Source organism: Lichenostomus cassidix, chromosome 2 (assembly GCF_008360975.1).
Source record: "Lichenostomus cassidix isolate B80296 chromosome 2, HeHo_3.0, whole genome shotgun sequence".
Classification (NCBI taxonomy): Eukaryota; Metazoa; Chordata; class Aves; order Passeriformes; family Meliphagidae; genus Lichenostomus; species Lichenostomus cassidix.
Genome location: NC_139482.1, coordinates 27195784 through 27205651, shown reverse-complemented (window position 1 = coordinate 27205651; position 9868 = coordinate 27195784).

Here is a 9868-nt window from a genome sequence, read left to right as displayed (position 1 = left end):
TGAGCTAGCTATAATCCATCAAACATACAATACTCTCTGACATCAAGTGTGAAAATCATCAGCCTGTGAATAGTGTCATATAGAAAAAATACTAAAATTAAGTGGAAAATTACTTGAGTTTTGACTCAGAGAATGGACTATGTGGTACATATTCTTCATCCCCTTCCTTTTCTTTTCACTGATAGGTGATGAAAAGTTTATTCCTGTATTTCAAATCTGCTCATATGTCCCCATTGCTGAGAAAAAGAAGGGAAGGGAAGGGAAGGGAAGGGAAGGGAAGGGAAGGGAAGGGAAGGGAAGGGAAGGGAAGGGAAAGGGACTAAGAATAAAGAGTCAAAGTCTTTGCCAGCAGGCGTCTGGATTTTTCAGTACTGTGCTAGAAGAAGGGACAACTAAATTACAATGGTAGACTTTGTTTCCTATATTTGCTTGGAAAAGGATAGTTGAATTTGTCCCCATCTTTCTTATAGGCCCCTTTACATGTTGAAAGATCTCCACTGGAGCCTTCTCTTCTCCACGCTGAATGACTCCAACTGACTTGGCCTGTCTTCATAGGAGAGGTGCTTCAGGCTTCTGATCAACTTAGTTGCCCTCCTCTGAACTCGCTCCAATATGTCCATGTCGTTCCTGTGCTGGGTACCCCAGAGCTGGATGCAGCACTCAAGGTAGGGTCTCACCAGAGCAGAGCAGAGCAGAGCAGAGGGGCAGAATCCCCTTCTTTGCCCTGCTGGCCATGCTGCTTTGGATGCAGCCCAGGGTACAGTTGGCTTTCTGGGCTGCAAGTGCACAGTGCTGGGTCATGTCCAACTTTTCATCCACAGGTATCCCCAAGTCTTTCTCTGCAGTGCTATTCCTAGTCTCTTCATCCCTAGTATTGATACCAGGGGCTGTCCTGACCCGTGTGTAGAACTCATTACATTCACATGAACCCACTTCTCAAGCTTGTCTATGTTTCTCAGTCATCCCATTCCATCCCATCCCATCCCATCCCATCCCATCCCATCCCATCCCATCCCATCCCATCCTATCCCATCCCATCCCTCAGGCATGTCCATCACACCACTCAGCTCTGTGCCATCCACCAACATGCTGAGGTTGCTCTCAGTCCTGCTGTCTATGCTGCTGATGAAGACATTAGACAGTACTAGTCCCAGCACAGACTCCTGAGGGACACCACTTGTCACCAATCTCTGGACGTTAGCCCCACTTCTGGTAATTAGCTGCCTCATGCATCAGGGATCAGAGGAAAGACATGTACCATTTCTTCCCAAAACAGATCAATAAACAAGTTTCAGTAGAATGCACCATAAATATACACTGAACGTTTTATTTTGTTTGAAAATGTTTAAATGGGGATCGAAAACAATCACAGTGTCAGGAGAAGGCTTGCTTCCATTCAGTATGACAGCTATTTTCCATTTTGACCTACCAAAGAGAAGCTGTATTATTTGGCTCACTAGAGTCTAGATTAGGAAACTGGGATGTTTTATGATCCCATTTGGATGGTATGAATCTCATTGAAGTTTATTACCCAGCAGTGCAAAGAATACTAATTTACAATCACGTTTTTAAAATAAAGCACTTACTAAAATATTTTGTGGAAGGTTCAGTACTGCAGCTGAGTGCCAGCTGTAATGTGCAAAAACCTGTTCTTCGGTTTAAGTTATTTTGTTTATTTCTAGGTCTCACTAAGGATCACAAATAAGGGTAGATTCTGAACTCCCAAGTAGTTTGGAGTTGTGTAGAACCACAACAACTGGTGTCTGGTGAGCACCAGGCATCACTCAGAGCTGTAGCAGGTGCTGCACAGGGGGCCTTCATGGCTCTGGACATAAGGTGCATCACGAAGCCTAAGTCTTCTTTTGGATATGGATGATATCCTAAGCTCTTTTTAAATTCAGAGAGTTTAAGTTTGCTTTAAAGATCTCAGGAGGAGCTAAGCAAGCAGAGGGAGATTGAGATCACAATCTGAAATTTGTTTTCTAAACTTGGAGACATTCATGCAGGATGTAAGACAAAGTCTGCTTTTCTTTTTTATTTAATTATTTTTGTCTTGTGTAGCTTTTAATAATAAAAAGCCTACACGTTAAAATCTTTATAACAATGCCTCCCCTTTGCATTCACTAACTCTGCTGTCTTCTTGTACAAGTGCAGGCTGAGCAATAGCAGAATACTTCTGCTGCCTAGGGTTGGGGTGAGTTCAACAGAGGAAGAATCCTTCTGCACTGCCCTGTGTGAGTATCCCATCAGTGCCATCAGTGGTACCAGTTAGCACTTGTGAATCTTCTTCCAGCTCAGTGTTTTGGTGGCTTATAGTTACTGATACCTCAGACTGAACCTACTGGCTGAATTTATCTTTCTTCTGTTTGTTTCTTCACGCTTTTAAGGCTAAATAAACAATATGTTCTTTAACTTTCTAGCTATAAGTGGTTTAAACTTCATTATGTTTGCTTTTGGGTAACAAAAAGCTCCCTTAAAGTAAGCTGTGTAACACGTGTAAAGATAAGACTTTTCTTTGCAGTCTGATTATAGCTTTGGACAACACTTTAAAGCCTACTAGCAATTGTAAATCAATATATGTCAATTAAATGTACATGTGGCTGCCAGATCAAATTTGTTCTATATTTATTTACTCAGTTTGGCTGCTCCCAGTTATTTCACCTGTTATCAACTACAAGCAGCATGAAGCTAACAATGAAGAATGATGCAAATGTAATGATCCTATTGACTGAGTCAGAGATTCGTTTCTTGAGAGAGATTGACTGCACCTACTGAAACAGAAGATACTTAGGTAATGGACTTAGATGAACTAAATATCAACTGAAACTCTTACAGAATGGACATCATGGTATTTGCCTCCTGAGAATATCTAGATAATAGTCAATTTTTGTCAGCAGCTGTACCACAGCTCTGCTTCTGGGAACATTAAGGTTCACCATAATGGCCCCCACAGCTCAGAAAGTTCAGAAATACCACGGAATGAGAACACAAGGTAGTTTCATGTCAAAATACTAAAAATAATTTACAGCTATGGTTTTCCTCAGGCTTACAGAAGACACAGCCCCTTCTTTCTTAGCATTTACCAGTTGCATGGCCAGGTTTCAGGCGGCTTGATTTCAGCCCTACCTGTGATCCTACACTGCAAGTGAAGGGAGAATATAGAGAGCTGTCAAGTACAGCATTATTTCCCCTTAGGAGCAAATGGGGAATCAATACTGCCTGAACTCATTATCTGCTGGTGCATCTGCGTTGCTTGTATAAATTGTTATTCCTAATAAGTGACTAACTCAGCATCCATTTGTCTACATTAATGTGATTATTTCAAGATTTTTCTCTATTTCAAACAATCCTCTAGACAATTGCATAGATACAGGAAGGTATCAGCTCTGTGATATTATCTGGCCAAGTTAAAATGTGTGATGGGAACTTTGATTCATATGCTAGAAATACTTTTTCCTCTTATGCTTTTAAGATGTGTGATGAAGATTTTCCTTGTTCATTCAATGACTAGTGCATATGAAATCTCACCTTCCTGATGGAAAAAGAAGTCCAGTCATTTATTTGCTTAAACCCTGCATCACTCAACCATCCTCAATGCTATATTTTTAAAATACATTTATAATGCAGACTTGTCAGTTTTCCAAGCTTAGGAGGCAACTGCCAGTTCTGGTGCCCCAGACTGACATTCAGCTCACAGCACCATGTTGGTTAGGGGCTTCAACCTTCACCTGCCCCTGTGCTAGGATTCTATTTTTGTTCTGTACATTGTTGTAATTTGAGTAAGAGATGTCTGTATGCAGAGGGAAAGAACAAAATATAAGATCTGGTAGTAATGCTCTTCAAAAGAAGAGCACTAGCAAGGCACAACCATCTCTGATTTGCCAATAGGTTGTAATAGGTGTAATCTTGCTAAGTTTCCATGAGCTACAAAAGCAGAGCTCTTGCAGTAGAATATGCTGTAGTCTCCTGAGGATCATTTACACAGACTTTTATCTGTCCATGTATCTACAGATATAGTGACAAAATGGTCTTTTTGTTCCTGTGGCTTTCACAGAGCAATGCAATCTGTTCGTTGCTATAATGGACATTAATTATTATTCATGCATATGTGTGGAGTTTTCATTTATTGGTCAATCTGACTTTGATAAGAGGCATCATTATTACAGTCTCCATGAGTTAATGAAGTGGTAAATGCTTCTGCCACGTGTCTTGGAAAGGGAAGGCAAAGAATGTGGTGAGATGAAGCATTGAAACGTACATTGAGAAATTAACTTTTTTTTCATAATGTATCCTTTCTAAGAATAAAATTATTTACAGTTTATACATTTTGTTTTGTTGGTTAGTTTTTTTGTTTGTTTGTTTTGTGGGAAAATAAGAATTTACATCATCTGGTTTCAAAGCATAAAGATGTCCTCCAGTGCATGCAGGTGGACATGTGCTGACATGCAGCCACATTCAAACTCATCAGAGCTCCTCCATTAAGAATTACAGGTCCCACACAAATAGGAGAATATATAGTTTCATTTTTATCTTTTTTCCATTTTGGATGATTCTGCCAAGGCTCCCAGCCTGTATTTTGACACTGAAATGCTTACACTTGTACTGATCTGCATGAACATGAGATGTTACTGTGAATACAAGGCTAAAACCAGAAAGCCTTGGAGTCAATGATGCTGCTCATGTGCATAAAACTGTGCCAACATCTGCAAGATCAAGGCTCAGGGGAGCAATTAGCACAGATGGTTTTGTGTGGTACGTATCTGTCTGTCAGGGCCTGGCCTGAGACCAACAACTCATTTTACATTGGTCAGTGGGTAGCGTTTAATATCAGCTGTAGTTTACTCCTGGTCTGAACTGAACTGGAAATGATGAAATGGGATTTGACCTCTTAATGGGCCCATTCCTCTTTCCAAACATTTGAAATGCTAATACATTATTTTTCTTATAGACTTATTTGAAATTCATTTGAAAGTCATGCTCTAGCTACTCTACATTCTCATGAAACATATAGTAAGGATAATTGAACTAAATGAATATTTGAATATTTTCATGGTCTAATTCACTGTAGTTCTCCTCTGGCCTGAGTTAGCATGGTTTAGTTGAATTGTTTGGGGGTTTTTTTGGTTTGTTTTAATTTTTTTTTTGTTCATTTGTTTTGGGTTTTTGTTTGTTTGTTTTTGTTTGGGTTTTTTTTTGTGGGAGGTTGTGTGTTGGGTATTTGTTGTTGTTTTGTTTTTTGAGGCTTTTTGGTATTTTTTTTTCCTTTTCTTTTTCTTTTGTTGTTGTTGGTTTTGTTTTGTTGATTCTCATTTTTATGAAAGAGGTTTTCAGGTTCTCTTATGTTAGACGACTCTTCCTCCTTCCTCAGAGATGCAGTATAACTTACGCTAGGACTACAAGGCCATTTTTTGCCTGTGTGTGGCCTTTCCTTCCTGAAGGCCCAGTAAGTGACTTTTGGTCTGCAGTCTTTTCCTTTGAGAACACATAATATTTTAATGTATAATTCATCTAAATTAGCAACTCTTGTTTCATTAGAACCCCCTCAGTAAATGAGCAGGGGGCCTAATTAGATGTCAGCCCCCTGGGGTACAGCAGCACCTGCAGAAGCAGGCTTAGATCTCAGGTGTAAGCCTGGGGCTGATTTATCTCTCCCCTCCCACCCCTTCCCTTACCAGACTTGTTATTTTACCTTTAAATGCTGATGGATTGCCAGCTCCTGAGCTGTGATGGATTCTGTGTGGCAGGGTGGGTGACAGTGAAGCAGCTGTGTGAGAACAAAGGCTGGTTTGTTGGTGCTTGTGCGATTCTAGCTGTATGGGTTCTTTCCTTTAATGGCAGCAATTTAGACACACAGCAATTTGGCAGTTTTGTAGTTATATTAGATTTCTGCACCAAATTTGGGATAATAGCAAAATTTTAACATCTCTTTGATATGAGAGTTTATAGCACAACCATCTTAATATGTTCAGAGCACATTTCCAGTATTCCTTATTCATCCACTAATCTTTTCCCTCTTAGTGGAGCAGAGATGAAGAAACAGAACATAGGTGAGGAGGCAAGTGGGGTGGGGAGAAAAGCATAGCGAAAGGAAGTAGGAAATACATCATGCAATTATCTATTTAAAATACTTTCAGAATTCTTTGTTGTTCAGAAGACTTTCTACAATACTTTCTTGCAAAATGCTGTTTTCTGTATATAATAAGGAATATTCCTTCTGTCTGTAACTTTAAGTACCCAGTGGAGTTGGATGGATAAGATACTTCAATGTTCGTATTCTGATTTAAACTAAAATGCAAAACTCCAATCATTCCAAAGACAAAGGAGCCCAAGGGCAAAGTAGTAATTAACATGTGAAAAAGGTTGCTGGGGGAAAAAAAACCCTTTATATATTTGCATGCTAATGTAAATTGGAAATGAATGAATTTCTGGAATAGTTACAAGGATTTAATATTTACAGCTTTGTTCAATATTTGAAATTATGCTGCCAAAGTTTTTCAAAACCACTTGTACTCTCAGTAAGGTGACACCATAAGAATTACGTTTAGTATTTGTTCTTTAGTTTTCTTTATAATTCTTTTAGTTTTACTTTGTAACTGATCACAGTAAAGATGTGATCATCCTTCTATTCCCTGTAAAGATAAGCTACCCTGAGAACAGTTTGCATGAATCTATAGTACCCTATTGGCATATGGCTTTGCTAACAAAATAAAGACACGGACAATATGAAAGGAACTTTTGGGGGCTTTTTTTCTTTTTTTGTATAATTGAAAAATTTCCATGGTATATAAAAAAAATTCATTGGTCTAACTACTATTATAGGGTGAAAAAAGAAAACACAGAGAAATCAATATGGAGGTAATAGAAAACTCAGTGAAAGAATGGGTTCTGACACTCAGCAATTTTATTTCAAAGAAATAAGTTCCTGTTTTATGGTGGTAAAAAAGAAGGAACCACAGAAATTGCCAAGTTGCCTTCTAATTCTCAAACACTTTTCAGGTAAAAGAAATAGACAAAAGGAAAAAAACCACTGAGAGACTTCTTAGGTTCTTCAGCCTTGGATGTGTCACAGCTCTATCTCAAAGTCTTATCACAGATTGTCTGTGTAAGGTTATATAAATAACCAAGACTTCATCAGTGAAGTGTATTTTCCTTCCTGTTTCTCCCTCATCTGTAACATATTTACTCTTTTTTATGTTACTCAGAGATGAAATTGGATTTTTGATTGCATATTAAATTTAAAGGCTAACAATTTTTGAACAGAATGGAAGTCTGGCTTAAAAAGAGGAAGAGAAAACAGAAGAGAGGCTGTAAAGGGAAGTTTTGACTTTGCCTAGTGATGGCAAAAGGCCAATCAAACCTCATATTGGCAGGTGCTTTTATGATTTGAGGCTTTTTCCACCTAAATTATTTTTATTTATGCAAAAAAAGAAAACTTATGAACTTTTAAGAGCTAAACTCTGGTCGGAATGAAAGGTAATATTAAATCAGACACTGATGTAAAAAAAAATTAAGAAGAAACATTGTGTCCAGCTCAAGTTGGAGAGAGGGTTTTGCTAACCGCCTTTTCAAATCTTTAACCTACCTGAGAAACCAGCTGATTTCTTTTTAAATCTGCACGGACTGTGAAAGTTGTGGGGAGTGCTTTCTACAAAGTTCTACCCATCTGTTGCTCTGCAGTGCACATGCATGCACAGATGAAGCTTGTGAAGTAAATTTTTAAAAATATTTCAGAACGTTTTACAGATATGGAGATGATTTCTTGCATTTCATATTCAAAGCATTGTGAACTGAAGTCTTCAACAAGTATTTCCTTTCCTGTTCCTCATTTCAACTGTGAGAAACTGATAACATACTTAACATCTGTGTTTATCCATTATATAAACAGATGCTTTACTGGGAATTACACCTTCTTCGGGAATTACACCTTCTCCTTAAGTAATTAGTCTTTCTGTAGCAGAATCCTTATGTGGTGCTCCAATCAGCCAAAGGCATGGGTTATTTATTTCAATTGGTTATCTAAAGGGCATTGATACTCAGTATGCTTTATGTTCATATTCACCCAGGCAAGCACAGGAGAGGAAAAAGTTTCAGAAATAACTGTGGTTGTCTAAACCAGTAAGGCTATATGCCCAGAAGGGAAATGAGAGATTGCATCTCTTACTAGTCACAGACAGAGAGAATTTGTTATATTCTTTTTTTTAGGAATTGTTAAAACAGGACTGAAGATAATCTCCATTGTTGCCCTTTAGATTCACTAACCTTACAGAAAAAAATTGTTTTCTGTGCTTCCAAGAGTCTTTTTGTACTCAGAGCAAGGCTATGTACTAGAACTAAAGCACCACAATGAACTAAAAATACTGTTTAGACAAATGCTTACTGGCAGGATTTAGGAAATAACATAAATTAGTTGAAGTCCATTAATGCTCTAGGACATGTTTTGGGATACCATATCTGTGGCAGATTATATATGAGGATGGTGTCTGTCAAGAAAATTAAATGAATCATCTCCACTGTGTGAAGTGACAGAATAATGAAATTTCAATACAAATAATGACTTCATTTATCTTAATTTAGGGGCTGCACCCTAAATCAGGTGCAGATTGCAGTCTGAAAAATGACACTTGTTCTGTAAATTCTGGAATATTCAGTTTCCTTTTTTTTGTCTGAAGGATACTTATTTAAATACCAATTATATGATTGATCAAAACAAGGCTAAACATTCCTACTAAACCTAGAGCTTAATAGATATTACATGGTTTTTAATATTTTTAAAAGCTTTATATCAAGTTTAATAGAAGCTATTTAACATTTTGTCAAAAATGCGATTGCTGTGGGCTAGTCGGAAATATTCTTGTTATCAGAGCCAAGAACTCAAAAAGACAGATTGTAGGGCAAAGCCTTCTCAAAACTAGTTCAGAGTTAAACTGAAAAGTATAAGCATTTATGGGTATAAAATTTGAGCTAAGAACCTGGGTGGGACTATGACAATTTGTTGTTTATGGATGCTTTTATAATTGCAGTCCTGCTGCTTAAATTAACTATAAGAAATTCAGTTAACAAGGTAAATCTGACAAGTGGGTCATACAGAGCCACCTTCTTGATTTTTCTTTCTTTCGCTCTTTCATAAATAAATGAAGAAAAATTCAAGCTGTTTGTGCTCAGATCTGTAAGATCATTTGCAATACAAGCAATTGCATTTCAAATAGGATTGGGGGCATTTTTTTTGCCCTGGCTTTTGAGGCCAGTATTAACATTTCATAGTTTCCTTAATAATGGAAGGCACAACGGGGAAAACTAGTATCTATCTAATGAAAAAGAATATCTAGTGATTGCTATGAATAAACCAACAGATCTTCTAAAGTGTGTAATAGCAAGCTGCAGTTAAATGAAAGCGAGTGATGCTCATTAGAGTCTGCTATGACACCTAGTTAGATTCATTAGTGCACAAACAAAGGTTTAAACTGCAGAAGACAGGCATATAGTTGGGTTGTAAGTGAACAAAAGGAAAAGGGAACAGTTAAGGAAGAAAATGGTATTGCAAAAGTGCCACATGGGAAACTAATTCATTACTGGTTGCTTGTCTTAAAAAAAAAAAAACTTCTGTTTGGGCCACTCATATTATAAATAAGCAACTAAAAATCACAAAATCCAAGACGAAATAATCAAAGCCTCTGAACTGGCCTTCTGATCCCTAAAAAGCTTTTTGCTTTAGGATTACCTGTCTCAAACCCATAAACCAGCTCTCCATCAAGGGATGTGTCTGCTGCTCTGCTTTCCAACAGGACAGACTGCAGCAGGACTGGGTGATGATATCTTGTAAAGGATTCTGCCAAATATTAATTTTTAAGTTTTTTTTTTTTAAATATTA